The 14,964-nt window shown below is 37.9% G+C and overlaps 1 pseudogene; it reads right to left on the bottom strand.

Moving 5' to 3' along the window:
* Nucleotides 1-734: 734 nt before the first annotated feature.
* On the bottom strand, nt 735-1,723 carry LOC142423930 (uncharacterized; annotated as a pseudogene).
* Between the last annotated feature and the right edge of the window lie 13,241 nt (nt 1,724-14,964).

The raw sequence follows: 14,964 nt of genomic DNA, 5'->3' as shown, positions 1-14,964 counted from the left end.
GGCCACATGATCCATTCTGTGAGTCGCTGGGAAGGGAGTTGGGGAAGGGTGGGACTGAGTCATGATCCCAGAGAGAGGGGTCAGCATACCGATTGGTCTGGTCACTTCCGAATGGCACCAACTAAAAACACCTACTCCAATATACCGTTAAAGTAGAAAATCTGAACAGTACTTAAAAAAATAATAATTAAAAGAAAGGTTTTGTTTTGGACTGACTTCTCCGGGGGTCGCCTTTCTGGTTTGGCTGATGCTCTGAGAATCTCCACGGTGGAGTCTTTCCCTTGGCTGTGTTCTGCTCTCAGTAAGTCAGGCCCATACTTCTTCCCCTCCTCTACGAAGAAGGCATTGTGCATTAAGTTGAAAAGTTATCTTCAAAAACAACTATATATATGAAAAAGAAGAAAGGTTTGGGAAGCTGCTTCAGAGCTTCGTCATGATGTGGGATGTTTTATGTATGGTTGCTATAACAATTATAAAAAGTAATTACAACATGTGTACATGGCAGCATGCTTTTTAAAGACGCTGCACTGCGCTGATGCTCTTTAAAACACTGCTCCCAACGGCGCTCAGTACCTGGCTCCGTTGGGACCTCTGGGGAGATGGGGGGGGGGGGGGGAGATGTGATTTCTTTCCCTTTTTCTTGCCGGGGTATGGGGGGGAGGGGATGTTGATGGGTGGGGAAAGGAGAAAGCAGCCTTCCAGTTCAAGATGAGCCCTCAGTTTGAAGGTCAGCTTCAGGCAGGCTGACCTGCGGCGGAGTCGCGGTCAGGGAGGGGCAGCGGCAGGCCAGGCTGCTTGCTCTGCATCTCGTTCAGGTCCAGCAGAGTCTGGTCCAGCATCCTTTGGGCACAGAGGTGCTCCTCTGAAGCATTTCAGTTTATCTTCCAAATCATCAATGGTCTTTTCCAGCTTGGCTACGATCTCTCAGCGAACTCAGCATGGGCTCTGCCTCCTTGAGTTTGCCGGTAAGAATCTTTATCTCTTCCTCATATTTGTCTTCTGAGAATACTTTTCCCCAGCAGTATTCAGACACTTCAAATTTGGGAGCATCAGTCTGATCTGCTCATCTATCTCTGGGCAACGGGACTCTGCCTGCACAGCTGTCTCCTCTGTGTGTTCCAAGTCCCCTTCAATTATCCCCAACTTAGGAGCCACCTCCTCATACTTCCCATCTGCCTCTTCTGCAATGTGCTTCGCTGCCTTGAGCTGGATTTCCTGGAGTTCCATCTTTTCTTCATCCTGTAAGGCACTGTTCTCAATCGCCATCACGCCTCTCTCACTCATCAGCCGCGGTCTCTTCCAGTTTCTGCAGGGCAGTGGCGGGCTCTCCTGAGCACCGCCCAGCTCCTCTTCTACCAGCTGGATCCCAGCTCCTCTTCAACCAGCTGGATCCCACGGTTCCAGGAGGCCACTCTGCCTGTTTCCTTCCCACTTCCTGCTCGAGGCGCTTGGCATCATCAGCCTCGAAGGTGGTGATCCCTGCCGTGGAGGCCACCCAGCTTTTGCTCCCGCTCCCGTTCCTGCCTCCTCCGCTGGGCGTAGCAGCGGCTTCTCTGATCTTTGTTCTTTCAATTGGCTGTATCTCCTCAGTGTTGAAGAGGCGTCTCAGAGCCTGCTCGGACATCCTCTTTGAAATTTCTTTCTTTCTTGTATTTTTAATGATCTTCGCTTTCTTGTTGATGTTTTTGATGTCATCCCACAAGTTTGTTGGGTGTCCTCTCATTAGGGTTCAGTGATTTAAATCTATTCTTGAAATGTTCTCAAAACTCAGGTGGGATCTATTCAAGATCACAATGTACTTTTCATGATTTTGTTTCAATTTTCTTCAATATGAACCTGAGCCTACATTTCAGTAACTCATGGTCTATTCTATGTCGGAATCTAGAGTCAATGGCTGGAGATATTGAGTTTTTCCATCATCTTCCCAAGGGTATAGTAAATTTGATTCTTGTGGATCCCAGTTTGCAAATACTACATGTATAGTCTCCTTTTGTGTGTTGAAAAACTGTACTTTCAATGTAGAAGGCTTTGATCTTTCAAACTTCTGTCACGGGCTCTCCAACTTCATTTCTCTTTCCACTGCTGTATTTGCCTCCCGCTCTTCCTTCCTCCTCATTTCCAATGTTTGCATTCCAATCCGCAATTATCATCCCACCTTGATTGTATGTTTGATCAAATTCAGAATGAAGAAGTTGGCAGATTCTTCAAACTCTTCATTTCTAGCTTTAGCGGTTGGTGCATACATTTGAATAATAGTTGCCTTGACTGAATTTCCTTATATGTGTAGATAACTACAAAGACAGCATTGTACTTTAAGATAGATCTTGAGATGGTTCCTGGGGATGTGTCTAAGGCAGTCCTATAGAGAGTGTCATTCCCTTGATAGAAAATGACGTCGTCATTGAGTTCAAAATGGCCAGTAACAATCCATTTCAGCTCACTAATGCCAAGGATCTGGATAGGTATTTGCTCCATTTCAATTGTTACAACTTCCAATGTTCCTCGGTTAATACTTCAGACAATTCACTTCCCAGAGATGAATGCATGTTTTCAGTTGACTGTTCTCATTTGGAGTCTTTCCCCATCAAGGAGGGAGAGTTCTAAAAGGTTTACTCCAGCCACACCACTATGGTCAACTTCTCTGAGAAGGCAGCTCATCCTCAGTGCTATGGGCGGTGCTGTCAGACCTGAGAGGCTTAGCTTCCAACACTTCTCTGACAATGATCTGCTGCTATGCATGGGCTTTCAGCATCTAAACCCAATGCCATTCTTCAGGTTTGCACTGGCTCATTCCTCAGAAGTGTTTCTTCTTCATAGCCTTTGTAGTCTGAACGCTCTGCTGAAACTTGTTCAACTGAGGGTGTTGAACCTGGGACATAACTTCCATCATCACAACACAAAGGGACCACGGTGTGACAAACTGATAGATAAAGGGTGGATCTCAATTATATACATTATTAAAGTATTTCTATGTCTTCAAGTTTTACATAGCCTGCTCTGTACTTGTCATAATAAAATTTCATTGTGCAAAAAAAGTATTTATGATTTGAAATTCTAACATGAATATATTCCTCACTTTTAGTTCCTAGGTGCTATTTGGTTATGTGTGGCTTCTATCAATAGCACATTTCACTTTGCCTTACTTTAATGTTTTGATCATTTCTGTATCTGGACATTTCAGATAAATTACTCAGTCTCAGTTGACATTTGAATTAAGATTTCTTTATGTCACATTCCCACAGATTTTTTTTAAAGGACTTTGAGAATCCAGGGGATAACAGTTTAATCTTACTTCTGTTTGACCTTGGCTACCTCATTTCAGAAGAATATACAACATATCATCGATCTCAATTCCAAATTCCATGCCCTTTATCTTATTTCTCATATAATAAATTGGTTTTTATACGTACAAGCCTGAAAAATGACTTGAGGGAAAAAGAAAGATAGGGTTTCAAAACTAAGGATGTGGCAAATTTTTACTTTTAAACAAAAAGTAAATATCTTCCTAAGTCTAAAGGAGACTCTTGATAAATTAATATATTGAAAGTATTTTTGCCAAACTATAATGTACAAAAAAATTAGCAGAAATAGTGTTTTTAGGAAATAGAGTTTTAAAATAAAAATAAGTCACTAAGCCAGGAATCAAATAACATGAGTGGATTAAGGCATATGCTCCCCGAATGTGTACAATATATGGGTGAATTGTGTCAATGTATTCTCATATTTCAAGGTCATTTTCTCTTTCAGACGTCATATCACACAAACACTCATCTTACTAAAGTGTAATTTTGTAATCACATGATATTATTGAAAAAATTAATCAGATTTGGAACAAAATAAGCCAATTTTACTACAGAAAATGGGATATAAGTGTATCTTTAAAATTAGTAATAGTATGCAGTCAAAAAATTGATCATTTCAGGAATCATAAGAAAAATAATTCACCTGGAAAATAAAAAGAACTAATAAATCAGCTTGGAAATGAATGAATAGATTAAGACACAATTTGAGGACAAGTCAGCAACATGTGAAACTTATTTAGATCAAATAAGATTTCAAAAAAATTAAATAAACCAACTGAAAACATATACATACAAGTAAACCAATGGAAATTGAACCTTTACCAAGAATCCTATATATCATAGAGGTATTATCATTTTTTATGGTGAGAAGATCTATATATATGATCTATTGTATTCATCAGTAATTCAGTATGAGTCATCTAGTGGTGCATTGGCAAATAAATATGCAATAAACTTTTGTTGAATTTGTGGTCTTTACCTTCTTTTAAAAGCATTTTAATATGTGGAATATAAGTAAAAATAATTTATAAATACATAATATATTTAGAAGTGATATGCAGTCTAAGAATCAAGACAAAATGTTTCAAAACACATTCATTTATTTCAATTTGTCTGGTGTATCAAAATAGTTTCAATTTTGTCTCAGCCCTTATTCTTTATGTTGAAGGTCAAAGGTTTAAATTTATATGCTCATCTCTCTTTTGGATTTCAACATCGTCCTAATTGAAATTTGACATATATGCCTATTAGTGGAATTTATTCTTTTACATGCTTCATTAACAATGCACTTGACTATACTACAATGGTAATGCTCATAATAAAAGTCTCTTATGCAATGTGTATTACATTGAAACATGATTGATTATCTCAAATGTAACATAGAATTCATATTATAAAACTTCATATGCTAAAATTGAGTCTGTGCTTAGAATTTAAATGCATATTGAAAGAAGTAAAACCCGTTTTCTTTACTCTAAAACAAGCAAAATTTCGAAGCGCTACAGAAATATTTAATTAGGCGGTATGCTAATTAGAGATAGTTATGTTATTTAGGACCTTTACTTAAAACACTTATTTTTATAAATTATGTATTATTATAGGTTATAAATGGTATATGTTTACAAACTTTTCTACAGTGCTCAATTTTCTACCAGGGCTCTTTAAAAAATAAATATTTTGAAAAATTAAAATATTTTGTAAAGTATTATGGTCTTTTATGAAGGACATGAATGCAAATGTGCACTACTGATTCTTGAAATTCATTCCAACATCTTAGAATCTAATTTTTAATGTAATAGATAGGAAATATATAGGACTCCATGTGAAATCACAAATTACTCTTGTTCTAATTTTTAGAAAAAACATTTTATTGTTTTGTTTTAATTTTTTAGTTAGTTCTTTGAAAGTAAATTTTTTAAAAATGTCTTTCACAAAATAATAGTTCAGTTATGTAAGTTATGTAAAATCACTCATGTTTCTATAGAATATAAGTCTGTGGGAAGAAACTATGAATGTTCATTTCAACAGATACCTTTAGGCAATTCTAACGCATAGGTTCAAAAAATATGGTGCTGAGTTTCTTTTTGCCACAAAATTATGTGAGAACTTTTGCAAAATGCAGGAGTCTATGCCCAACTCCATGTTTTCCCTCATATCAGTGGGAAAGGGGCTCACAATTTTAGAGCTCATCAAGTGCATTTCTTTGTTGTCATGGTTTAGAACCATGGATGTGAAGTAGAACTTCTCAAACTTTAGCATGCAGATAACCACCCAGGGCTTGTGTAAAATTCCAGATTTCAATTTCATAGAACTAGAGTGGAGTTTGAGATCATGCATTTCCCATAAGGTGATGTTGATGATTCTAGTGCATACCTAACACTTTGGGTAGTAATTATGTATATTATGCTTCAATGATAAATTGCATTTGCTATAGCCAAATTGATATCCATGAGATCATTAAGAAGGTTAGCATTAGGAACTAGCCGCTGTATGGAGTCAAGTATGGAGAGCACCCTATCTAGTGAGAACCCAACCACCATCACTGCCCTTGAGAAGAGCAGAACGACTCCCCAGAGTTGTCTAAGAATGGAGATCTCTGTGTGAGCAGACCACACTCTGTAGAAGTGCCGGTAGGTTTGAGCAATTGATCTAGTAGTTACGAACCCACTATTTAATCCACTGGACCGCAAAGATTTCTTATATATCTAGTTAGATGCCCTTCCCCTGAAAAAATCATCCAAGTGAGCTGAAACAAGTTGTATCAGATGCTTTTGACAAATATGAGTCAAAGTTCAGGAATATATTCATCACTATGGGTTACGAAAAAGGCAAGTAGACTATATAGTGGAAGGAAATTATGAGGTTAATTTTATAGTTATCAAGTTTGTAATGACAGTCATTGAATAATAATCTAATTTATTTTTGAAATCAAAGAAAAGATTAGTGTAACCAAATTTCAAAAAGAGAGTCTATTTTAATGTCATGCATTTAGGAGAGAAACTAGGTATTAAAGAAATTAACATTTAGCGGTTGGAAAATATTGACTCCATAGCGGGGTGTCTGTTCTCCTTGCTGTTTCCCTGAACATTTCAATTTCAGAAAGTTGCACGACTTTCGAATCACCTCCATGTAAGACATTCCACTTGACATCAGGATTTATTCCTGGCTTTCCATCAGTTTCTAATTAATAGCACCACTGTGTGCTACATGATGTGAGAATTGAAAATCTCTAAACAGTACCACAGGAACACCACATTTCACTTCTTGAAAAAACACCTGATCAGTTACCCAGCTGTTTCCTCCAGATGCTGTCTGTAAACTCAAAGGTCATAGTTCCACTAAAAGTGAGGTTCATTTGATTTAAAGGCATCACCCACTGCAGTTAAGAGTACAATTGTTAACATCAAGTTTTCATGAGCCACAAGTTTAAACAATACAAATCTACAGACTTTATGAAATGAATATGCTTCTAAGAGCCCTTCCCCCACCCTTATAAAACTATATAATTTATATATGTGCTATAAATAAGTTCTGAAATGACATTTTTGTTTGTCTTTAAGAAAAAGATCTGGCCTTCCCCCAGAGTTAATTTCCCAGAAACACAGAGCATGTTATTAGTGTACAAAACAATGACAGAATTCAGGTTCAGGTGAAAATTGAACAAATGGTAACTGACTTTGCAATGGAAAATAGAATCTGTTAGACAGCTATTACTGAAATCACTTTCTAATTTTGATTATATGGGAGAAAATTAGTCAGACTCAACCAAATCATAAAGCTTATATCTGTGTGTTTTCATGTGTATGCATGTGTGTGTTTATTATATAGAATTTTGGTAAAATATCAATATCACAATTTTGGGATTAAAGGTGATCATGTTGCAATCAGATATTATTAGTTGTAAGCATTTAATTTGTCCTTCACAGAGGGTGTTTTGACATTTTATTACAAGTATCCTTTTTCATAATAAAAGCAGAATGAGAGCTCCCGTGCTGAAGGAATTCTGCATCTGAACACTTAAAAACAGACTAAAGATATCTATGATCTTACATGTGTTTTTCATACATTCCAGATTGTTCAATGAGATGATGATTCTTGGACTACATGCGCTGACTTTCTATCTCTGGAAACATTTCCATTAACTATGTGTTTCACTTATTTCCTTACCAATTTAAAATAAAAATCTCAAAGAAGACTATAAATAAAAGCATTTTGATATTGAATATTCAATTAGCACATATGTATATTACATTGAGCATGTAATATTGTATAAGCAGCAGTCCCTCATATAACATTTACAATTTGACATGTTTACACACCACTATTTATAGTATGATATATGTCCCCTGTGAACGGAGTTTATCTTGAGTAAATTCCTTGCCTTCAAAATTATCATTATTTATTAATTGATTAAAATAAAATGAAAAATAGTTTGTTCCCAGTTTTAGAATAAGAATAATAATAGCAATAGCCCTATAATTGCTAACCCTCAAGAAAGCATTTTTGAGTCAATAGGCCATGTGCCAAACACAGTATGCACTATATATTTACTATCTAATCCATATGATTTTATGATATGGATAATTTGGTCAGTGTCACTTTCTATATGATAGAATTAAGGGTTGTAAAGGTTTAATTAACATGTCAAATTTCATACCATTAATAAACAAGAATCAGGACTCAAATTTAGTTTTAAACTCTACCATCTCAACCAAGTATGAAGTCAGAAAGCAATACAATTAAAGATTAAGACAGTATACATATATATATATATTTAATTCAATATAGGTACTCTTAGTGAGATCGTTTTCTAATCAAAAGGAAGATCTTAAGAGAAAAGGGACAACCCAAAAGCATGCTGCTAGAGACTGAAGGAATTAACAAACCCAAAGCCAAAGTCTCTGCCATTGAGGCATTTCTGATGCATAACCAAATCTGCAGGGTGGGGTAGGACTGCCCTTGTGTGTTTCTGAAACGGCACATTTTTATGGGATAGAAAGCCTCATCTTTCTCCTATGGATGGTTTCAAACTGCTGACCTTACAGATAACAGTCCACTCATATCCAAATGCACCATTCAGGAATCTTAGAGAGCTACTACAGGACTCACAAATAATGCTTTTAATTAACATAGCGGGCCATTTTAACTACCATTAGTAGTTCAAAATACACATTATAAATAAAGTATATAACATTTTCATATTCTAACACAAGTTAAAACTATCTCTCGTTCAGAAAAAGACTAGAGAACTCAAGATCTGCGCAGTGAACTGTTTATTAAAGCTGTCAAGGCCCAACAGCAAGCAGTGGGGAGGAGAGTTGTAGTTCTGCGTGAGAATAAGACCAATTACACTCCAGGTGAAGTGGAAGACTGGAACGAATTCTCTGTGTGAGGCCAGGCCCTGGGATCTGCGTGTCCTCTCATTAGTGACTGCAGAAAACCTCCAGAACCGACAGGGCTTCCTTGGGGGGAAGCATTGACTGTGAACTAGAAACTAGGCTGGTGCCCTGTGATGCTGATGGGACTATGCGTACACTAGCTCCACGTGGTGAGAACGCCTGTGTGGCTAATCTAACGTGTGGTATCTGGATCTGGAGATGATGCAGGAGCCCACCACAGCACAGAAGAAGAGGGAGCATGAGGGAAAGTCTGAGAATTCTGAAAGGGATGAGTTTTTGAGCCCCATTTATACTTGTTGATAAGGAAACCTGACAGCAAGTTATCATTCAATAAACTGAAAATCAGAAGAATTTACACGTGAATGAATTGAAATCATGGAGTAATATGTCAGTGCTTTGAAAGCATAGTTAAAGCCGTCAATGAAGTAGAGTAGAAAAAGCTATAAATAAAAGTCAAAATTGATCAGGCAAATGAGAAGGCTCAGAGTCAAGAATTAAGAATGGGAGAATATGACAAAGAACCAATGGGGACTCAAGAAAATGAAAACTATAACCATGATAGTTAAATTTTATTTTAGTGTAACTTTATTATTATAAAGTTTGACAAAATTCCAAGAGTAAATTAAACAATAGATATCAAGGCATACATTTTTATGTGAAAGTAAATGATAGCAAATTGAAATGTGCAAGAATAGAAAGTATGTCACCTGGAAGGGCAAACCTGTCATATCGAAGAATGAGTGGTAAATAACAATGGCACATCGCTTCCTTAAAGATATTTTATGTGTGTTTTTAAAAACTGCCACAAACTGGTTCTATGATCTACCAGATAAGTTAAGAAGGAAAATTCTGTAGTCTTTTAATTTTAACTAAACTCTCCAAATAATTAAATATTTTCCCATTTTTCTCTACAATTAATAGAAGAGATAAAACAGGAATAGATCTACTACCCAGGGCCAGAAGCTCCTGATACGAACTCCTGCTTTAAAATCTTTATCTCAGGATTTCTGATTCAGTGCAAAACTACTCCTTCCAATGCTCCCTACAAGTGCCTTTATAAACACGTGTGTCTGCTTGTCTTCAGGCATCCTTAGCCAGCAGGACTACTTTTAGTTTTATTCCCAGAACGTGTGTTCTCTCTCTATCTTTCTATCTTGATTGCTACTATCCCTCTGTCCCAATCTCTCTGCTTCATCAGCTCCTCCCAGATACTGTGGACACAGTGAGCATGCCCTGGGCTACAAATCCTAGCTGAACTTCTCTTGGTGGTGAACACACCAATGCCCATCCAATAATATACACTATATTTAAACTATGGAGGAGATTGTAAAGCCTTCATTCAAGATTTCAAGGTGACAAATAGCAAAAAACAAAGGTAACGAGATGTGAACTACTGGAATATAAGTAATTATGATATCATCTAGATTATATTTTCCAATAAAATTTCAGTCTACCCTAAACTTGGTTATTATGAAAACTGTGAAATTATTTCCTGTGCCTAACATTTTATACATAATGAGTTCTTAAAATAAGTAATTCAGGAGGGCTTAGAATAAAATTGTTCAATAATCAGAAGTTTGTTTTTGTTTTGCCTGCTTCTTGAGACCTTCAATGAGTTATTTCAATTATTTCATATTATTTCAAATATAGTCTGTGGATTAACAACAAATAAATAGAAAGATAAATATTGTGCCTGTGGCAGGGGTCAAATAAGGCAAGATCATACAGTCAGTCAGGCTTCCTGCCATTTGCAATTCCTAAATCTCAAAATCACAGTAAAATTATAGGAAAAGACAATGATCACAGAGCTAGAGGAAAAAAAGGAAGGAAACTGATGCCCTAGCCTGTCTTAATACTTATTTGTATTTCTTAAATGACAGAATATCGTTGTAGTGTTTGATTTTTTTACATGGAGATTAGTTTTAGGTTAATATATTGACTATATTTATAGACATAGCTCATTGTTCCTCTTACTAACAATAATAATTTACCGAAAATCTATTAGCTTATCTTTAAAGGAAGTAAAATGAGAGAATTTTCACGATTGAAATCTAAATTGAGAGTTGTATGCAGACTAGATTTTAAATCTTTGTTATTTCCAAGAGGTCATTTTGGATAAAACAAGTAGACAACTAACAGGCTATTTTTCCTTTTCTTTTTTTCCCCAACACAAATCTAAAATCTATAAATAGAAATCCATCACAGCTCGATATCTAAGTATATACTAGGATCCCCATACTTCCACCAAAGGACTTTGGATGGCTAATGGGAGCTACCATCTAATCGAAAATGTTTCACCTCTCTCAGCTTTCAGGACTGGAGTGAGAGCAAAGATGTATTGGAGAGACAGAATGTAATAGCACTATACAGTCAAAATAGCAAGTCAAGGAATTTACTGTTACTCTGTAGAGGCAAGCCTTTAATTCCATGCTTTACAGTAAGTGGACTAGAGTCCCCATGTACGTGTGTGTGCGTGTGTGTGTGCGTGTGTGTCTCATATTCTAAGTGGACATGTTTCTATTGGTTGTCTCCCTTACCAATCACAGTTAAAATGGAAGTATGTTAAGTTCAGAATATTTAGAACATATGCATCAATATTTTAAAAAGTTACACCCAAAGAGAATGAAGGAAATTAAATTTAAAGGAAAACATAAGCTCAGAAGTAAATATAAGTGAGTTTTCTCTCTATTTGAATGAACTATGGTTTTCCAGAGGTCTAAGCACAAACCGAACCCACAGCCCAGAGTCAATGCTGACTCTTAGTTCCCTTGGTTGGCCGAACTCCCTAAGGTTTCTGAGACTGTAAATCAGTGGTTCTCAACCTGGGGGTCGTGACCTCTTTGGGGTGAATGACCCTTTCTTTCACAGGGGTCACCTGATTCATAACACTAGCAAAATTACAGCTGTGAAGTAGCAATGAAAATAATTTTATGGACAAGGCTCAAGGCACTCAGCACACCTCATGGTCCACAAACTGCCACTTCATCGGCTTCAGTGAGTCACCTGGTCCTCTGGTGGCATGCATTTGAATCTGCCTGCCCTCGGAGTGCTACCCTCTGCCTTTAGCATCGTCCCTGCCAAGCAAGGAGATTGAGGTCCCCAACTCAGAGCCGGGATAGGTAGCTTGCTAGGACTTCCTCAGCCTGTTTAACCTACAGGCCCCGATTTTCTGAGTGGGGTGACCGCACTGCTGTTTCTCCCAGACCAGTTCCTGTGGATATCTGGTGTCCTGGCTTAGCTCATAATAGGATCTCTTTCACTCTTCTAAGTGTTCCTTCCAGCCTGCATGACATATGGTCATCCAGGGGCTTTCATGACCCAGCCTGAAGTGAATTGGGCAGGTTCCCTGGGGACAGCGACATCCCTGGGGTGGTCTTTGCCTCTTGCAGAGACTGGCTGCACACCTGTGCCATGTGCAGCAGCCCATCCAAGAGCGCCAGTGGTTTCCATGGTCTCTGATCCTATTGGTCTGGGTCTACCCAGATCAATACCACACCGATAGTGAAAAAGAAATTGCAGTCTTAGGCTGTGTTAATCAAAAGGTAGCACCTTGAAGAAGACAACTCAAGCAAACTGCACTGCTGTGTGCAGTTCACACGGCAGATCTCTTTCCGAAGCTCATCGGGAAAAAAACTGGACTTGTGGTCGGAGGAGTGTTCAGGGGTCCCAACATTGACGCTATGAGAAAAAAAGAAAAAGAACTTAGGTGTTTAACCTTGAGAATAAAAAAGAAAAGAAAAGAAATTTATGGTTGGGGGATCACCACAGCATGAGGAACTGTATGAAAGGGCCACAGCATTGGGAAGGTTGAGAAATCTTTATGGGAGCAAATGGGTGCATCCTTCGGATAAGCATAGTGAACTCAGACTGCTGAACTTGCTGTTCACGGCCCAACACTTAATAATCACTATACCACCAGAGTGTCTTTTGTGAGATATAGTACAGTTGTATTATATTTAGTCAGAGCATTTTTGACATTTCATGGGTGTTGACCTAGACCAAGGGGCTAGGGTTGCTGAGAATCTTTGATGGGGTCATGGTCTAAATGCCAGGCAACCAATGAGCACCCTGGGGAAGCTAAGTGAGGCAGCACACATTGAGTTGAACAGAACCCGACCAGATGCAGACATGATATTTGAACCTGTGAACTGGTGCATATGGCTGCTGACTTCATGGATGGCCTGTCCTGATTTGACCTTGCTTATGGATGTGGACTTCACAAGGTCCCAACTGGAATGCAGATTCTTCACATCAGAGAGTTTGTCTGCTCAGAGCACTGGGTTGATGTAATTTGGGCAGTATAGATATTGGATGCCTAAAATTTGGGGTATAAAGGCATGAAGTGGTTGGCTTACAAGCTCTCATAAGTGCTGGAATATATTCAAAGGAGTATAAGAAAATAGGTGTGACTTAATTGCAACCCTTAGGCATAGGATATTTTTATTTTGTCACTTAAAGAATATTATGTTTAAATAAAGGTGGCACAATTTTGTATTGTAAGCATATTAGTTTTATCTTATTAGGTACAGATATGGTTTTATTGTTTGTTTGAAAATTATATATGGCTAAAGATTTATGTGAAAGTGTCACATTGACAAGGGAGGGTCTGTGATAGTTACATAATTTGGTGTCGATTTGAGGGTTGATAGTGTATGGGGTGGTGTCTCGCCTGTCAATGAGGATATGGCCAGTGAGTCCTCTGTGTGGGCATGGCCTTCTCATGAGGATTCTGGCAACTCAGGAACGTCCTCCATGGAGGCGGGAGAAACTCTCTCTGCTCACTCCCTGCGAAACATACAGCTGACAAGACATGGAACTTCGTTAATGCCCTGAGCTGGAGAAGCCATCTAGAGACCTCCTGCCAGCACTGAGATGCTTACAGTGCCACTGGATCCATGAGACTTCCAACGACTAGCCTCTGATGTTCCTGCATTCAGTGCTATTGCATGTGTTTCATGAGTCAGAAGAGAACTTTATAGATTGGTATTGAACAGATGGGCTAATATCAGACTTATGGGCTTAATCTGGACTGGGCTAGGGTGTTTCCTCATATTCAATTTCTCTTGCATATAAACCCTTTTCTTATACAAATATGTGTGTCTATGGATTTGTTTCTCTAGTCAACCCAGACTAGCACATTATGGTTTCTCGAGTACAAATCATGAAGACGGAGAGTAGATGATGGTTGTTTGACTTCTGCCTCATGGCAGTGTTTCTTCTTTGGCTAGCCAGAAGTCAGACATGTCCATGAAGTTTACTGGGTTGTTTTCTGAAAAGAATATGGGAAGTTAAAGTTTTGATTATTTTGTTTGGCTTTTGCCTTTGGTTATTCCTCTTTGAAATGGAGAAAATGAATGTGATTAATGTATATTGTGGGCTTAGGGGAGAAAGTGCTGTTTGAATTTCTCAGAGCTGCTCAGTGAAAATGGCTGACAGAAGGTCAAATTGGTTATAGAACGCCTGGATCTGTTTTCATGCTCTCAGGGCCTAATCCCATCTTTTTATATCCACAGAATAGTTTACATAAGGATTTAGAGAAACTAAATAAGGATTGAACTTGACTGTTTCAAAAATTGAGTTTAGTATCTGATTCTACTTTGTTTATACTGATTTCTTCTGACTATTGTTGTTGATATAAGGATTTATAGAAATGATTTGGGGAAGTGTGAAAATAGAGAACTTGTACACTTACTTGCCTCCAGACACTAATTTGATCTTTAGATGGGTTTAGGACACACCTGCAAAGAAGGCTCTGAAAATATAAGTCCCCCCACCCCCACTAAGTGCTTAGGAGTATTCAGGACATTTGCATTCCAAGAGACTTGCTTAGGGGTTGTTGACAGATTGAAGAAAAAAGGAACTCCTTGGCTTTTTGAACTTTGAACTCTGGTGCTTTTTGTCCAAAACTGGAAAAAAATCTAGAACCATGAAGAAAACTCCTTTCTAGGACTGAATGTTAAAGAAAACCTGTGGGCCTCTTGAAATGCTTGGTAGGTGACAACCTGGATACATTGTTGAGTGGAAGTGGGAGAAATGTAGCAATAAAAAGAAGAGTTATTTGGATCCACAATCAATGGTAATGGAAGCAGCATTCAAGAGATCAAAAGATGAGCTGCATTAGGTACACCTGCTGCACAAGACTTCTTTGAAGTATTGAAAATCAAGGATGTTGCTTTGAGGGATAAGGTGTGCATGGCCCAAGCCATGATATTGTCCATTGCCTCATATGGGTGTGAAAGTTGGACATTGAATAAGGAATGTAA

Source organism: Tenrec ecaudatus, chromosome 13, assembly GCF_050624435.1.
Source record: "Tenrec ecaudatus isolate mTenEca1 chromosome 13, mTenEca1.hap1, whole genome shotgun sequence".
Classification (NCBI taxonomy): Eukaryota; Metazoa; Chordata; class Mammalia; order Afrosoricida; family Tenrecidae; genus Tenrec; species Tenrec ecaudatus.
The sequence above is the reverse complement of the archived record's forward strand: the minus strand, read 5'-3'. Positions and strand labels throughout refer to the sequence as shown.